Here is a 19187-nt window from a genome sequence, read left to right on the forward strand (position 1 = left end):
GCACCCTACTCACTGAGCCACAGGCACCGCCCATCTTCTTAAAAATTAATAATTAACTATCAGCAAATTGGACTGCCAGGGTTTGTAAACAATTTGTCTTAAACAGGACAAATCTAAAATCTTACATCCATTATAAATTTCTCAATCAAGCCATTTTCCCAGGGCAAAGGGAAACTGTAGCATAACCAAACCCACTATGTTATCATAAAGTCTGAATCATAGAATCTTGCGGTTGGAAGAGATCTTGAAGTTTATCTGATCAAGCCATATAACACTATACCATCCTTACCAGTTAATAAGCATATATTTGTTGAGCACTTACTACGTGCCCAGCCCATGGTAGGTGGTTTCTAGCCTAGTTTTACGAAAATTTCCGAAAAGGGTAACTCCCCACCTCCCAAGGTAGCCTATTCCTCCTCATTTAGCTCTAACAATTATCCCTAGACTGACTGCAACTTATCTTCTGCTCCCAGAATGCTCTGAGACCATTCTTAACACATTTGCTATTGATCTCCCTATTGTCAAATCCAACGTCCTGTTTTTAATCTTATATAGCTTAAACTACATGGAGCATTTGACACTAATGATCACACCTTTTAAAAAACTTCTCATCTAATTTCATTTTTCCTTTTCAAATTAGATCAGATACCCTAGTCAGAAGGGTTTGTAGCATTCTCTATTTTTCCCACGGAACCCTCATCAGAGTTTGTAAATAAATGCTTAAGAGCATGGACCTCGGTGCCAGACAGCCAGGATTTAAATACTGCCCCACGATGAACTAGATGACCTTGGGCAGGTTTTCTCTCTATTTCAATGTTCTCATCTATAAGATAAGGATAATAATGGCAACTAACTCATATCTTTTTATGAGTATTAAATAAGTTAATACAGTATTTATAAAGTCCTTAGAATAATGTAGCTGGCCACTATGTGTTTATAAGTAAAATAGATTATCTGATTAAAATCTGTGATCTCTACTAGATTGTAAATTCCATGAAGATAAGAATCATGTTTACTCAGCTTGCCATTTTATGTCTACTGCCTAGTTCTGTGTCTCTCTTGTCAAATATTTGATAAATAAGCGAAGGAATAAACAAATATAGGAAGACTCAAATAGTGTACATAGGACAGGTATTATATGAAAAGAATGTACCCACCAAGGATCATCCCATACCTGCCTCGTAATGGTCACTGCCAAACCCCCGTCCTAGACAATTTCTCTAAGTTCCCTCCTTCATGACTCAACCTGCTATCCTTCTCTTCCAGGTCTCTTCTCCTCCTGCCTTCCACTTTTCTGGTTACAAAAGCTGAGGTTTGAGAAATACTTCTATATTGATGACTTACATATTAGTATTTTTAGTCTGAGGCCAGGCAAAGTGGCTCATGCCTGTAATCCCCACACTTTGAGAGGCCAAGGCAGGAAAATCACTTGAGGCCAGAAGTCTGAGACTAGCCTGGGCAATATTTAAGATACCATCTCTAAATTTTTCTTCTTAATTAAAGAGACATGATAGTATGCACCTATAGTCCCAGCTACTTGAGAGGCTAAGGTGCGAGGATCTCTTGAACTCGGGAGTTTGAGGTTATAGTGAATTATGATCATACCACTGCACTCTAGCCTGAGCAATGACGTGAAATTCTGTCCCTAAAAATAATAATAAAATACAAATATTTTTGGTCTGGATCCCTCTGAGTTGCAGACCCAAATTTCTGCTGGTCACTTGACACCTCAGTTGGAGTCTGGTAGGCATCACAACCCTCACACGTCCATACAGAGTCACAGATATTTCCCTCCAAATCCTCTTACAGTTTTCTCAACTTACCCTAACAGCAACCCTATTTTTCAAGTTCCTGAAGCAGCAACTCTTGGTGTTATCTTGACTCTTTTTTTTTTCTGTCTTGATATATGTTATACATATTTACTTTTTATTATCATCCATCTGAATTCAAGGAGAGTAGTGCTTGTGTTCTCTGTAGTTAACCGACACACCATCAGCAACCAAAACGCTGCCTGCATGGAGTAGACTCATAGTAAACATTAACTGAACAAAAAAAAAATGAAGGACTCATTTCTTCTCCTTTGCCTAGGGTATTTTTCTCACCTGTATGATTGAAACTCAGTCCCAAGATGGTCCACCTTTACCATCCAGAGACGGAAGAAGCAGGGAGGGGTAGACATGCATTGCTTTCAAATCTTAACCTGCAAACAGAACACGTCTCTTTCATTGATATTCCCTTAGGGACACGTTGGATACATGGTCGTCTCTAGCTATGAGGGGGTCTGGTCATAAGCATCCCTAGTTTGTAAGCCATGTGCCCATAGACATCTCTATAATTTGGAAGAAGTATAGAACAAAATCTATAGACAGCTGGAAGCTTCTACATCACCTGGTATTTATAACAGTGTCTTTTATCCAAAATGACAACAAAATGAAACTGCTTTGGGGTCCAAGAAGTGCATTACAGGCTAAAGGCAGACCAAGCTGTTCAACAGTGTGCAAACCCAAGAGTATATTATAAACCATTGACCACCACTTTGCTCATTAAAGCATAGCTGAGGCAAATCCCATTTAAAAGACTATGCCCAGTTCCACATATTCTTACCAATTGCTCAGATAGAAACTTTTCAGAACACACAAATCATGTCTTTATTTATTTAATTTGGAGACAGAATCTCATGCTGTTGCCTCAGGCTAGAGTGTTGTGGCATCATAGTTCACAGCAACCTCAAACTCTTGGTCTCAAGTGATCGTCTGCCTCAGCCTACCAACTAACTGGGGCTACAGGCACCAGCCACAATGCTGGGCTAGTTTTTCTATTTTTACCAGAGATGGGGTCTTGCTCTTGCTCAGGCTGGTCCTGAGTTCAAGCCATCCTCCTGCCTTGGCCTCCCAGATTGCTAGAATTACAGATGTGAGCCACCATGCCCAGCCTAGACCATGTCTTTAAACTCTAGTATTTTATTGTTTAGTGCAACCTGGAAAAGTTGTGCAGTAATGTTACTTGGAACTAAGGGGAAAAACAAATGTGGGTCACAACTCCTGAAATAGTATCATGAAAGCAGTTTTTTGCTAAGTGTTCTATCATCTCAGCTATTAGAACTTCTGAATGAACCAAAACATTGGACTAGCTTTCCTTCTTATAAAAGATTCTAAAAATCTATGAAATGACCTCAAGAGATCTAGAAGCTGGAAAAGCATGTGGTGTGGAAAATCCACAAATCAGAGTCTTTCCTGTGAGAAAGATAATCTCAGGCTTTAAAATTAGTCAGACTGGAAATAATGGTATTATGCTTTATCTAATGTTAAAAAAAATTCTAAATCCTTTTAAGTCTTATAAAATTAATTAATTGAAGTTAATTCCCATAGTTGGCAAATAAAGTTTATGTTCTCATGCATCGGGATATAAATATAACAACAAAAAGAGCATTTGTTAATGAAGCCTACCCTTTCAGCAAATAAAATGTATTGAGTACCTGAAAATAACCATGGTTCCTATTAAAAACGTTTATATTGACTCACTGCAAGACCTTATGATATTTTAGGCAATGAGTTTGTTTCTCTGCCAAGGAGAAACAGTTTCAAATGACCATCCTTTCCTCCAGTTCTCATTGTGTCACATGAAGGGTGTTCAAATAAAGACAGCTGGTGGGAACAAGGGAGGAAGATAGGACCTCTCAGCTGTACACTTAAGACTAGTATCCCTGCTCGGTGCTGTACCTCAGTGAGGACGGCACCAGCCACATACACCAAGGCTGGCAGGTTTGAGCCCAGCCCGGGCCTGCTCAATAACAATGACAACTACAACCAAAAAATAACCAGGCATTGTGGTGGGCACCTGTAGTCCCAGATACTTGGGAGGCTGAGGCAAGTGAATCATTTGACCACAAGAGCTGGAGGTTGCTGTGAGCTGTGACGCGACAGCACTCTACCGAGGGCGACATAATGAAACTCTGTCTCAAAAAAAAAAGAAAAGACTAGTATCCCAATTGTTGTATGTTGTAACTCCAAACTACTGTACCTTGGCTTCCAACCTTCCAACCTTCCAACCTCTTCAAACCTCTTCCCTTTTTTTTTTTTTTTTTAAGAGACAGAGTCTCACTTTTTCGCCCTAGGTAGAGTGCCATGGCATCATACCTCACAGCAACCTCCAACTTCTGGGCTTAGGCGATTCTCTTGCCTCAGCCTCCTGAGTAGCTGGGACTACAGGTGCCCGCTAGAATGTCTGGCTATTTTTTTGTTGCAGTTTGGCTGGGGCCAGGTTCGAACATGCCAACGTCGGTATTTGGGGCTGTCGCCCTACTGACTGAGCCACAGGCGGCACCCTGATGGGAGATTCCTAATCAAATAGAGAAATTAAAGAGCATTTTCCATTTTCATAATACCTTAATCTACTTTAGCTGTAACACCAAAGTACCAACACAAAATTTAAAAACAGATGAGAGCTCTCTGCAATTTTAAGTAAAATAGTGCTTAGGATGGGCAAAGCAATCCTTTTCCTCTTTATTAGCATTGCTTCCCAAATATTAATTAATAAATCCTTGGACCAACCCTTTTAAGGATCATTCCTTCAAAGATTAACATACTTCCTGAATGGGCCCTTAAGTTTCATGAACTTGAAGTAACTGCAAAATAATAATAAAAATAATACTTTTGAAACGAAAAGGATTTGAAATCATTTAGGCTCTAAACTTAGAAAAACAGAATATCACACACCTTCAGGTCACTTTCACAGCTGAGAGGTGACTATTTTCCTTGCATGCTAGAATAGAAACATTTGGATTTTTACAGTGGACCTGAAGGAGAAAATCAGTAATGATAAAACATTCGGGTAACCTGAGCCTATAGTGGTCTTGTTTGTTTTGCATCTTATAGTTAGACTATCTAGTCTAGCTGGCTACATCCAGTCTCCAAGGCCCAAACCTCCCAAGTGTATAAGAACAGTCTGGTTGTGCGGTCCAGAGGCCAGCTCCACAATCCTGTGGCAAATGGGGCATGAGAAATATTTGTCCAAAACTGTTACTGCTCAGTTCTGTGAATCCAGCCCCCATTTGCTAATAGCTTTATAAATCGTTTTTCTTTGTAGCCATACTTCCAGCTGTCAAGTAGGTTATTTTTCTTTCTTTTCCTTTTTTTTTTTTTGGAGACAGAATTTCATCTTGTCACCCACGGCAGAGTGTTGTGGCATCACAGCTCACAGAAACCTCCAACTCTTGGGTGTAGGTGATCCTGTTGCCTCAGCCTCCCAAGTACCAGGGACTACAGGCGCCCACCACAACGCCCAGCTATTTTTTTGTTGCAGTTTGGTGGGGGGCCGTGTTCAAACCCGCCACCCTCAGTATATGGGGCTGGCGCCCTACCCATAGAACCACAGGTGCTGCCCTTATTTTTAATTTTTTAAGAGTAAACAAATGAGACAGAGGAAAAGTTATTTTTCTATGAAGTAATGCATACAATAGGGTGTTAATTCATCTTTATACCCTCTGAAGACTGAGGATATCAGTCCTCTACCGAGTAGCGTGTGAGGTTCACGTACGTCGTACATTACTTACTCAGTTTTGTCCTCATTCCCAGTCTTCTGCACCAGTTAGTCCACTGCCTCTCCAACTCATTCAGATTCATTCTGCAACAGACATGGTTGTGATCTCTAATATTTCCTGAAAGTCAAGAATTTATCACTCTTGGGCAGCGCTTGTGGCTCAAGGAGTAGGGTGCCAGCTCCATATACCAGAGGTGGTGGGTTCAAACCCAGCCCCAGCCAAAAACTGAAAAAAAAAAAAAAATGAGAAAAAAAAGAATGTATCACTCTTCTGACCCAAGATATCTGCAAACAATAGATCGTACAACCCACCTTGTGGTCTATAAATAATGCTTTTATATGCATCTTGTTTTTTTAATTTTATGGTTAAATTTATAGAACCATAAACTTGAAATAACTTTTTGTTCTATTAATCTGTACAGTTTCCCTGATTCTTTGGGGTTGTCCTTTTTAAAACACACAATATGCTTCCTAACCATCAAACTTGAAAGAAAACGGAAATCACTCCCCAGGAGAAATGCAAAACATGTTGAATCATACATAGTTACAAAAATAAAATAAAATAAAATAAAGTACACACTGCTTGGGACTCCTGCTAGGATATTTATCAAAACCAAAATTCCTCTCCAGGCTTTGCAAATGTGGGCAGAACCACAGGCATTCTTTGGAATGTCAAAGATTTTACAGCTTGGTATTTTTCGGTTACACTTTCCGAAGAAATACACAGGGAATATTTTTTCAAGCTTAGAAGAAGAGTCTAGAGATTGGGTTAAACTTCCCTAGTAGTTCTTGAGCTGAGAGCAAGAGGGAACAGCTCGCAAGGAGAGGCTTTGCGAGGCCGGGATGTTGAGTCAGAACTTGCCTTCAGACTTGCCTTTCCTCTGCTCACGGCTCTGCTCTCTCCCCATCTGCACATAGTAGCTTCTGACATTTCGTGGCGATCCAGTCAGCATAACTATCTTCCTGCATGATTTTATGCCTTTCCCACAGCCTTAATAAAATACTACCCCCAGCATTGACAACCCACAAATTGTGCTGTAAAGCAAGGCCTGTTCCCTGAGCATCACACCCAGGTCACACCCTAATCCCTGCTCACTTTGAGGAAGCTTTGCTGATGAGCCCCATTGCACTCTGCTCATTATCCCACTGCAGGTCAGTGGCAAACGTCCCCCCTCAGGATAAACTCCCAAATGCTCAACATGGCTCCCAAGGCCATGAAGGGCACGGCCCTGCCTTCCTCTCCAAGTGTGTCTCAAATCCATCTCTACCTCAGACACCACGTGACAACCACCAGGGCTTCCTTTCAGTTCCTCAAAAGGGCCGACTACTGTTTCTTCAGCTCAGGTCACTTCTCATTTCCCCAGCGCTCATCTCCCACCCCTCAAAAGCATAGGCCCATGTACAAATACACACACACACACTCTGTACTGACTCCAACTCAGCCTTCGATTCTCAGTTTAATGTCATGTACTCAAATACAGCCTTGTCCAAACCTCAAATCTAAACAATGCCTCTCCTATAACAATGCCTCAAAGTACTTTATGCTTCTCTTTCACAATACATATCACTATTTAAAAATAAATATGTGGCCCGGGCGCGGTGGCTCATGCATAATCCTAGCACTCTGGGAGGCTGAGGCAGGTGGATCACTTGAGCTCAGGAGTTTGAGACCAGCCTAAGCAAGAGGGAGACTCTGTCTCTAAAAATAGCCAGGTGTTGTGGCAGGCACCTGTAGTCCCAGCTACTCAGGAGGCTGAGGCAAGAAGATCTTGGGCTGGAGCCCAAGTTTCAAGTTGCTGTGAGCTGTGATTCTGTGGCACTCTACCAAGAGTGACAAAGTGAGACTCCGTCTCAAAAAGGAAGGAAGGAAGGAGGGAAAGAAGAGAATCTAGTTCCACACTGAATCCAGGAGAAAAGGTCTCAGTACATTGGCTAACCATTTTCTAAAGTTTCTAACTCCCTGCTCCATGAGGAAGTGTTTTCTTTTTGTTTTTTTTTTTACAGCACAGGATGTGCCTTTTAATTGTCATAGGCGCAGCTCATGCCCACATATGACTACCCAGTCGCAGATCACTCAACCACCCTTCAGAAGAACAACTAGCTAACTCCCTGCCTGGTTCTAGCAGGAGACAGTTAGCAACAGGTGGCCATAAAATCTGTTTATCTGATAGTGAGAAACTTTGTGTATGTTTCCCTCTGTTCTCCACATAGATTACACACCTTCTCCTCTTTCTTCTGAATATCTTCCTCCACTTGAACAGTCAGAGGCAGTAAAGCACTCCCAATCATGATCTCCATGTTTTCAAATGTTGTTCAGTAGAATTGGGAACTGTTACCTTTCATAATGCCTTGAATCAAATTGTCACATGTTGTTAAGCCTGGCCTCCACGGAGACCACATTGTGTAAGTTCCAAATGCAATCCTTTGTCCACGGAGTGGACCACAGAAGCTTAACGTGCATGTCACTATTTTGTTGCAGGAGAACTATTGTCTCAAGAATTTCTTATGCAGCTATGAGACAAACCAAGGCTAAGACATCTTCAAACTAGCAGTGCCACTGATCCCGATATTGAACAAATTCAGCCCTATTGTTTGCTCTTCTGGAATTTTTGTCCATACTGTGACATGCAGAGAATGTTGCTCAGTAAGCAGGGAACAGAGTTTATGAGAAAAACTTGGTGGCCTTCCAAAGGCAGTCATCTGTGATCAGGAGCACAGTACTGGAGCCACCCCCTTTAACGACTCCTAGCTCTATGCTGGGTTGGTTTGTGTGTGCCCTCTCCACAGCTGGCTTCTGACCTGTGGCTGTAATCACACCAGAGACACCCCTTAGCATCCTCCAAGACCATGAGCATGGCTAGGAGCAGTTACAAATAAATTATTGTTAGAAATGCTTGCTCTAAGCCAGCTGACTTCACAGTCCCTGGTCCACTGCTTTTAAGTATAGTTCTCTTGCAGCTCCTAATCGGTCTTGACTATGCATAATTTATGACTTCTATTTTAAAAGTGCTATCAGAAATCAATAAGAGTATAAGCACAGCCACTGTTATAAAAGAAGCTGCCATCCATGCCATGCTATTCTTTCACAGAAGTAACTAGAAGGAGCGATATCCTTTTTATGTCAGTTGTTTCACTCAGGTTGAGCCCTAGCTGGATGAAATATTAGCTAGTGTCAAGCAAGAACATGGTACCCTAGAGCCTGTAAGTCAGGATGAATCATTAAATCATAGTTGGGGCTCGGCGCCTGTGGCTCAAGTGGCTAAGGCGCCAGCCACATACACCTAAGGTGGTGGGTTCGAATCCAGCCCGGGCCCCCCAAAAAACAATGACAGCTGCAACCAAAAAAATAGCTGGGCATGGTGGCAGGCACCTGTGGTCCCAGCTACTTGGGAGCCTGAGGCAGGAGACTCGCTTGAGCCCAGAGTTGGAGGTTGCTGTGAGCTGTGATGCCACAGCACTCTACCCAGGGGGACAGCTTGAGGCTCTGTCTCAAAAAAAAAAAGCATACTTGGAATTTAGCAGTTCTGTAGCATTGTTGAAGTTTCCAAATATTAAAGATTGCCTTCAAGACCAGCCTGAGCACTCAAAGAGACCCCACACATCTTTACAAAAAATAGAAAAATTTAGCCAGGTGTGGTGGCACACAGCTGCATTCCCAGCTGCTTGGGAGGCTGGGGCAGAGGCATTGCTTGGTCCCAGGATTTTGAGGTTGCAGTGAGCTATGATGACATGACTATACCCTCACTGGAGCAACAGAGAGAGACTCTGTTCCCCACCTGCCCCCCGCCAAAAAAGAATGCTTACTCTGTAGCTTAGTTTGGGATATTTTTTCAACTACCAAATTCTAACTAAATTCCCATCATGTAATCACTTTGGGGTATTTATTGAAGTCTTTGACTATACTACATGTATTTAAATTATTCAGGCTATGTAACTCAGCCTGGGTGAATTGCCAATGCCTTCATAAAGTCATTTAATAAACATTTATTAAGTGCCTACTATGTGCCAGTCACCACCTTGGGGTTGGTGATACCACAATGAACAAGTCTCTTTCCCTACCTGCAAGGTGTTTTTGGTCTACTCTCTTTCCACATTTAACTCCTTCCCTCTACTCTGGAGGATGGGCACTAGATCTAATTTATCTCTATATTCTCAGCATTCTACTGAATGCTGGCCAACAGTAGGTCCACAATGAAATCTTGTTGAATAAGTGAATAAATAAATAAATGAGTGAGTGAAGAAACAGAAGCTACCAAACAAACATTTATAGGTAGCCTAGACACCACTGGACCAAGAAATGACATCTACTTTTTTCTCTCTTCCTGGAGTTTAGAAAACAAAATAGGCTTCCTCTTTGTCACCGTTCCTGACATTTGGTTTCCACCTGGCCTCCAGTACCTGCCATTTTCCCATGGACATATTATTTCTCCTTGCTCTTTCATTTGTGGAAGGAAAGAAGGAAAGAAATAGAGAAGGAGAGAGAAAAAGAGAAAGGAAGGAAGGAAGGAAAGAGAGAGAAAGAGAAGTCCAGAGTAGCACAGGACTAAGCTGTAAGTAAGTTTAATAAGCAGCTAATTAGCCAGGAATTCTTCTTCCAGCAACTAAAGCTGGTCATGTGGTCAATTACTGTTAGATTTGGTTTGAGAATCCTTTTTTTTTCTTTTTTTTTTTTTGAGATAGAGTCTCACTATGTTGCCCTCGTTAAAGTTCTATGGCATCACAGCTCACAGCAACCTCAGACTCTTGGGCTTAAGCGATTCTCTTGCCTGAGCCTCCAGAGTAGCTGGGACTACAGGTACCGGCCACAGCACCCAGCTATTTTTTCATTGTAGTTGTTATTGTTTCTAGCAGGCCCAAGCTGGGCTCGAACATGCCAGCCCTGGTGTATGTGGCCAGTACCCTAGCCACTGAGCTATAGGCACCGAGCCTGAGATCTTCTAATAAGTGCATTTTCTTTTGTGAATTTATTAGACCAAGACTGTACTTCAGGTGTCCCAGAAATTAAATGCCTCATAAAGTAGGATGCAACAAAGAGTTCATTCAACTCCTTGTGTCCTAAAATTCACTATGTAAGTGAAATCCAGGTTTGAGTGAGACACTGGATGAATCTGTAATTCTCTGCACTAGCCTGAGGAGTCACTTCTGTCCCTGAGTCTAGGAAGAGGCTACTTAAGTTACTCTCAGCAGGTTCCCTGAAGATCCCCTGACCCTAGCACCCAGTACCACTCCCTGGACACTTCCCTTTGGAGACTCAGGGAAAAGTCAGGCTTTGTCAGTAAAAACTGGGGAGGTGGGAAGTTCTAATTAATGAAGAAAAATGGCCAACATAGTATCACTTCTCTAAATACAGATCATAAGCCTGGGCATTTTTGTTTCTGGGTGTGAAGCAATCACAACTCATGAATTGTACTATGTATTACTTTCAAGACCACAATACTGTGATCAGAAAAGTCTTCAAATGGTTCTTCGGTAAGAATAGCATCTGATCAACTAAAACCTCACCTTTAAAGTGATCGGCAGCAAATTAGACAATAAAAGTGAGTTCCTGTCCTGGAGGGTTTCACAGTCTAGAGGGTCAGAAGACGTCAAAGGAAAGAGGATAACTTCAAACATTTCAAGTGCCGTGGAAGAACTTCTAAAACTGCTCTTGAGGCAGAAGTAAAAGCAGCCTCCTCTCGCTCAGGCAAAGGGAGCTGTGTGGCTCAGTGGATAAGAATGCAAACGCTGGTGGCGCCCATACACAGTTATTAAGGCACTAGCCACATGAGCCAGGGGTGGTGGGCTTGAACCTGGCCCAGGCCAGCTAAACAACAATGACAACTGCAACAACAACAAAAAAATGCAAGCTCTGGAGACAAACATCCCAATCTACAGCCCATTTTCAAGCATCACAGGGTGTGAAGTTTTCATGAGTTAATGCAAGCACTTGGTAAACGCTTGACAATTGTCAGCTCCTCTCCCCAAACCAAGGTGCTGGGCTTGTTCTATCTATCCGCTGTTTCAAACACATCTCTGCCCCAGGTGTAACTCCCTTTTTTTCCTTATTATTGAATATTCCCTCCCCTCCCAAATATGTACTAAAAATCTAAACACATATCATTGTTGTGCATTAACTGTTACAAGCCCAGTGAGGATATTGGTAATAACAACAACAACATGAGGTTTAAAAGGACCTAGGTCCCAAGGGCATAGCCAATTGGAGATAGCCCCAAGTGCAACACCAAGAGCCCTCAAGTCTCTCAGCGCCTAGGTAACCAGTTTTTCAGTACACACAGGTATCCTGCTGGGCCTCAGGAGACATGGAGAGACTCCAACTGGTAAATTCTAAGGCAGGGCCATCAACAGTTCCAAGGACCTATTCACCCCAAAGCCATCCTTGGGCTATGTTTCTACGGTAAGGGTGGGAAAATCTGTCCCAACCTCCTCATTTCCATAGGGAGAGGGAAACATTTCTAAATTCCAGTCCTAGGAGGAAAGAAAGGACTAGAAATACTTCTGGGGTGGCGCCTGTGGCTCAGTGAGTAGGGCGCCAGCCCCATATATGGAGGGTGGTGGGTTCAAATCTGGCCCCGGCCAAACTACAACAAAAAAATAGCCAGGCATTATAGGGGCACCTGTAGTCCCAGCTACTTGGGAGGCTGAGGCAAGAGACTCATCTAAGCCCAAAAGCTGGAGGTTGCCATGAGCTGTGACACCACAGCACTCTACTGAGGGTGACAAAGTAAGACTCTGTCTCTAAAGAAAATAGAAACACTTCTGAACTCTCTGGATGCCTCTCTGTCCCCTCCCCCAGGAAGGAAGAATGACGTCTCTGATTGGTGAGAAACCTCTGCTTTCTATAACAGGGGAGTAAGTTGGTGGACCTCTAGAAAGACCTAGTGAGGCTCTCTCCTCATATTTTTCCCTTTGTTGGATGCTCTTGTATTAAATCAGGCTGAGGTAACTGTTCAGACCCCACAATGTATAAAAATACACATTATAGGGGTTTCTTCTTTTTTTTTTTTTTTTTTTTGAGATAGAGTCTCACTTGTAACCTTTGGTAGAGTGCCATGGTGTCATCACAGCTCACAGCAACCTCAAACTCTTGGGCTCAAGCGATCCTTTTGTCTCAGCCTCCCAAGTAGCAGGGACTTCAGGCACCTGTCTCAATGCCTGGCTATTTTTAGAGATGGGATCTTGCTCTTGCTAAAGTTGGCCTTGAACTCCTAAGCTCAAGAAATCCACCCACCTTAGCCTCCCAGACTGCTAGGGTTACAGGCATGAGTCACTCCCCATGCCCAGCCGTATGAGGGTTTATTTCTTGCTCACTGTTACAAAGTTCTATGACACTGTTGCCGTTCACCCCACACAACACTCCTCTGTAGGCATCTCCTTGTTTTTCTCCTACTTTACTGGTTCAATTTTCTACCTTTCTTATTGGCTTCTCCACCTGACCTTGAACTATTGAAGTTCCCCACACTTTAATTTTGGAACCTGTCTTTTCTGGTCATGATTTTTCCCTGGGTAATTTAACCCATTCTCATAGCTGTAACTACTCTCCCACATTAATATATACAGACCTCACCTCTGCTCTGAGCTCCACATTCATCTATCCAAGTTCCTATTTGAGATCTTTCAGATATAGAATAATTATTTTACTCATTTGGAATTTTAAATAGGGTGGTAGGTGTAGACCTCACTGAGATGCTGAAATTTGCCACAGGCTTGAAGGAGATGAGGTCGGGAAGATAATTTGTGATATCTGCAGGAAAATCATTCCAGGCAAAAGGAAGAGAAACTACAAAGGTCCTGAGGTGGACGAGTACCTGGCATGTTTAAGGAACAGCATGGGGCCAATGGAACAGAAAGAGCACAGCAAGTAAATGATGAGGTAATGGGGAGTGGGTTGGAGGTGGGGGAAATCCATGGGTTATATGTCATTGACATGACTTTGGCTTTAACTCAGAGTTAGATGTAGAGTTATTGGGTGGTTTTGGAATAAAATAAAACTTGAAAGGTTCCTTTTATTTCTGTGCAATGAATAGATACTATAATAGATACTGTAATGGAGTGTGGGCCAAATAATTCGGGAATCTAGTCTTCTAGTACTGAAATGTCAAACATAACATGTACAAAATCAAATTTTTAAATATTCTGCCCCGAATCTATTCTTCTCCGCAGTCTTCCTTATGTCAGTAACCGGCTCCACCTAGAACCCAACTTCAGACACCTCTGAGTCAGGCTCAGTTTCCCCTTTCCTGTAAATCCACCAGTGCACTCTATCCCTATCCTGTAAACTCGGTATCCCTGTTCAGCACCATTGTCTTGTCCCTGGTCTGTCATCACTGCCTCTTCATGTAGCCTTCCCACTCTTACTCCAATTCAATCCTTCCTCCATACAGTGATTTTTTTTTTTTTTTTTAGAGACAGAGTCTCACTTTATTGCTCTTGGTAGAGTGCGGTGGCATCACAGCTCACAGCAACCTCCAATTCCTGGGCTTAGGCGATTCTCTTGCCTCAGGCACCCGCCACAACACCCGGCTATTTTTTTGTTGCAAGTTTGGCTGGGGCCGGCACCCTGCCCACTAAGCCATAGACATTGCCCAGTGATTTTTTCTTTTTTTTGAGACAGAGTCTCACTATGTCACCCTCAGTAGAGTGCTGTGGCATCACCGCTCACAGCAACATCCAACTCTTGGGCTCAAGTGATTCTCTTGCCTCTGCCTCCAAAGTAGCTGGGACTACAGGCACCTGCCACAACACCTGGCTATTTTTTTCTTGTAGTTGTCACTATTGTTTGCAGGCCCATGCCAGGTTCAAACCCACCAGGTCCTGTGTATGTGGCTGGTACCCTAGCTGCTGAACTACAGGTGCTGAGTCCATACAGTGATCTTTTGAGAATGTGTATCAAATCACACTATTCCTTGCTTAAAATCCTTCAATGGGCTATGGAGAGAAAGTGCTTAATAAGTGAGGGTTTTCTTTGGTGCGATGGAACTGTTTTGGATTTAGATAAAGGTGGTAGTGTTGTCACAAAGAAGACACTGCGAATGCACTAAATGCCACTGGATTGTTCCCTATTAAATGGCTAATTTTATGTTACATAAATTTCACCTCAAGTTTTTAAAAAGTCATCTAATGGCTTATCATTGTGTTTAAAATAAAAACTTTATTTACTATATTAATTAGGTTTAGATTTGGTTGCAAGTTTTAGAAAGCAATAGAGACTTAAACAACATAGAAGTTATTTGTCTTTCACATAAATATGAGAATAGTCCTTACCATGTAAGAGGCACATTGAATCCCCTGGGTTAAACATATTGGAAAGGCTGAGGTCACCAACTAGTGCTGTTCTGCATGATGTAATCTTGGATATATCAAGTCACAGGATAGTACAATGTCTGGGAAAAAAGGACAGCAGGCAAGTCAAGTAAGGTTCAGGCAACAAATCTGTGACAATGACTTGGGCCTCCTTTAGCAGAACTGGCACAGACACAGCATCTGATGAATGAGCCATCCCCTGGCCTTCATTCCTACCATCATCATCCCCCCAATAAGTAACTTTTTATTCATTTTCAAATTTATTTTATTTTATAAAAAGGAAAAAATGCTTGAGATGATCTTTTAAAACAATTCTTTTGGGGGTAAAAATTATAAAACAGTTCAGAAATCAGAAGAAACAGAGCAATAACATTTTCTATTTGGGGAAGAGAGAACACAACTATGAAAGAATTCCTTTGCTTTTTTTTTTTTCTCTCTGCCACCCAAGTTCTCCTTGTACTTGACAGAGCCAAACTAAACTTTTTTTGCCTTGTTAGGAACTGCAAGGATTTTTCCATTCTTCTTTTTTCCCAGGCCACAGCAGTCTTCCTCCAATATAGCTGCTCAGCTTCAACTCTTCACCTTCATCCCATTGGATTTCTCTCCCCCATTTTCTCCAGAGAATATCAGCTGAGTATATATTTCAATGCCAAAAGAATGAGAGAAATGTTTTAGCTGAATATTTTTGTATCACTGATTACTACTCAGCAAAGCTCAGATGCTCCAGCCTATAAAAAGATTCTTTCAGATATGTTTTCCCTTGGCCGGAACTGTGCGTCCATCCTTCGCCAAGTACAGTGGAAGACTTCATGGGAGGTAGTGTGCAGGACTAAGAAAGTGCCTTACGAAATGCTGGCATCTCTGTTTGCTTTGATTTGTTGACTATTAATAGTTCTGCAATTCTTAGCATTTATGCTTCTGCAAAGGAAGAACACTTTAGCAGTGAAGAGCATGGTTTCTTTCTTTCTTTCTTTCTTTCTTTCTTTCTTTCTTTCTTTCTTTCTTTCTTTCTTTCTTTCTTTCTTTCATTTTGAAGCAGAGTCTAACCATGTTGTCCTTGGTAGAGTGCTGTGGCATCACAGCTCACCGCAACCTCAAACTCCTGGGCTTAAGTGATTCTCTTGCCTCAGTCTCCCAGGTAGCTGGGACTACAGGAGTCTGGCTATTTTTTGGTTGCAGTTGTCATTGTTGTTTGGCTGGCCTGGGCCAGGTTTAAACCCACCAGCCTGGGTGTATGTGGTTGGCGTCCTACACACAGAGCTACAGGCACCACCAAGAGCACAGTTTCTGAAGCCAGCTGCTTAATCTGAGCCTGGCTGCTGCTTCACTGTCCCTCAGTTTTCCATCCTATTGAGATATCTTAGTGCATTCTAAATGTAATACAAGTGCTAGCTATATTCAAATGCTAACTATACATGTGTTGCTAGGGATCAAATGAGAGGCCAAGCTGACACCATCCTGTGCTTATGAAGCTTGTTAGCTGTATGACTTAGACACATAAGGTAACCAAAGGCTTGGTTTAATTGTTTGTAACCCAGTGTCTCCCCATAAGATTGTTATAAAATCACATTAGGTATGCCAAGAAAAATGTTTAATACAGTGTATGCCAAATATTAAGCATGCAGTGAGAGTTAATATTGTCCAGTAAGAAAAGCAAATAAGGGACATAATAACTTCTGTTTCTGAAAGTTAGGCACTTGTCCCCAAGGCCAGATCAGAACAGAATGAGGACAAGTGATTTGAGGAGATTTATATTACTAATTTACTAATGTGCCAGCAAACAAGGAAGCTGGCAGACTCTGGTCTCAAAGTACCAGCATCCTGCTTCTGAGAAGAAATATTGAGTTTTCTTTTTTTTGGCTGGGGCTGGGTTTGAACCCACCACCTCTGGCATATAGGGCCAGTGCCCCACTCCTTTGAGCCACAGGCACCATCCAGAAATATTGAGTTTTTTAATGAGAATGGTCCTGATTAATCCCATCTTCAGCTGAGACAATCTCATGATCTCCATCCAGGCAATTCCCTTGAGCCACCCTCTGTGGCATGAAGAACAAAGGACACTCCTCTGCCCCTCCTGACCACTGGCCTGAGGCAAGGATGTATGTAGATTTTAGTTCCCTAAAAGAGTAAAGGGATTTTGAAGAGACAGAAAACGTTTTTCCACCCTTTTCCAGGGCATTTTCTCTGTTACACATAAGAAAGGAGAAGTTCAGGGTGCCATAGGAGTACCCACCAGGATATATAAATTGAGTCCTAATAAATAAGGAGTTAGCCAGATAAAACAAGAAGAGGAAGAGAGTTTCTAGAAGGCTAGAGAAGAGTCTCATCATCTTAAACTAAGAGAAGTTTAACATGGTTAAGAGTGGGAGCTGGGAGTGGCAAAAGAAAAAAGTAGAGGGCAGGCAGAGATCAAATCATTACAGACCGTTTATATTATTCTCTTTTCTTTCTTTCTTTCTTTTCTTTTCTTTTTTTTTTTTTTTTTGTAGAGACAGTCTCACTTTATTGCCTTCAGTAGAGTGCCATGGCATCACACAGCTCACAGCAACCTCCAACTCCTAGGCTTAGGCGATTCTCTTGCCTCAGTCTCCTGAGTAGCAGGGACTACAGGTGCTGACCACAACGCCTGGCTATTTTTTTTTGCAGTTTTGGCCACAGCCCGATTTGAACCCTCCACCCTTGGTATATGGGGCCAGTGCCCTACCCACTGAGCCACAGAGGCTACCCAAGACCTTTTATATTATTCTTGCAGTTGTACTTTACCCTGAGAAATGGGAGAAACAGGACACTATGCAATGGGCTTTTGCAGGAGAATGATAAGACCAGAGGGCGTTTTATTTATATGTTTGTTTGTTTATTTATTTTTCTGAGACAGAGTCTCACTCTGTTGTCCTGGTGGCATTCTCATAGATCACAGTAATCTCAACCTCCTAGGCTCCAGAAATCCTCCTGCCTTGGCCTCCCAAGTGGCTGGGACTACAGGCACCCACCACAATGCCTACTTTTTCTATTTCAGTAGAGATAGGATCTTGTTCAGGCTGGTCTTGAACTCCTGAGCTCAAGCAATCCACCCACCTTGATCTCCCAGAGTGCTAAAATCACAGGCGTGAATCACTGCGCCTGGCTTCAGAGGGCATTTAAGAAAGGGCCTGTGGAATAGAATGGAGGGGGCCAAAATGGGAGGCAGGAGATATCGTGGGAAACTGTGCTGGTCCTAAGTTGGGGATGGAAGGTGGTGATCCGGACAGGCAGTGGACTTAGGATGGACAGACCTAGTATCCTTCCTTGGTCATGCTGCTTTGATGAGCACTTCATAACCTTTTTTCTCTTATACCTACAGAGTGCACTGTGACAATTCCTTAGGCTCATCTCCTCTGGCCAACATGTACTGTAGTGAGGACTATCATTTGCCAGAATGTGGTGCCACGTCAGCAGGTGCCGGGGGAGCATTCAAAGCGTTTGCCAGCTTGGGTGCTCATTGTCTCCCACAAAGAGAACAGTTCTTAATCAGATGTTGCTCGAGGCTTGTACCATTGGCTTTCCGTGCTGCCATTTGGAGCTGCTCCCAAGTATACCATGAGACCAGCAGTGCCACAGAGATCAGTAGGACGGCAGTTTTCCATCTCAAAGGTTAATGTTTACCTTCCCTGGAGGAAGAATACAAGTACATCTTCATAAAATCACATAATGAGTTACAAACTCACCACCTGACCATACACTATCCAACTATTTTAAAATAATTTCTTAGAAATGACTCGGGTGTTTGGGAGAAGGGAGGATATAAATTAGCTTTTTTATGGGAGCCCAGCCCCCTCAAATTGCCTAGTTCACCATCAGAGTACAGCGTGACTTAGCATAACCTATGTAGAAGTTGTAAATTGTGATAAGATAAATGAGTAATAAATGTCTTATGCAAATAAAAGAATAAATACATTTTAAAGGTCGTTGGCCTCACCTGTTTTTCTCATAAAAGCTTATGGGGTTGCAGAGGAGGGTGTTTTATGGTTTGTTTTGTTTGTATTTTTGTCCAATAGAAGCCCTGTGCAGAACAGCCTCAAGCAAAATGTAAAGCCAAGGAGGTAAACTGAGGCAGCATTTCCCTCTGCACTGGTCACTACTCTTTGCATTCCCAGCCTGCTGCTGGCTTGAAAGCAGGAAAAGGAACAAACTACTTCACAATAGGACTTGAGTACAGTGTGTCTTAGTGTAAGGAGGACCCAATCCCAGGGATGCAAAGATGATCTCAGACCCAGCGGGAGAGAAACTTGCTGAAAAGACACATGGATTGGAAGTCCTGAAGGGGACAGGAGGTGGCACAAGTCAGATCAGCTTCAGTGGAGGGCAATGTC

The 19187-nt window shown here is 42.5% G+C and overlaps 1 pseudogene; it reads left to right on the plus strand.

Moving 5' to 3' along the window:
* Nucleotides 1–2936, plus strand: part of LOC105887665 — a 5773-nt pseudogene extending 2837 nt beyond the window's left edge.
* The last annotated feature ends 16251 nt before the right edge of the window (nt 2937–19187 follow it).

This window comes from Otolemur garnettii, unplaced genomic scaffold, assembly GCF_000181295.1.
Source record: "Otolemur garnettii isolate 467f Iridium unplaced genomic scaffold, OtoGar3 scaffold00103, whole genome shotgun sequence".
NCBI lineage: Eukaryota > Metazoa > Chordata > Mammalia > Primates > Galagidae > Otolemur > Otolemur garnettii.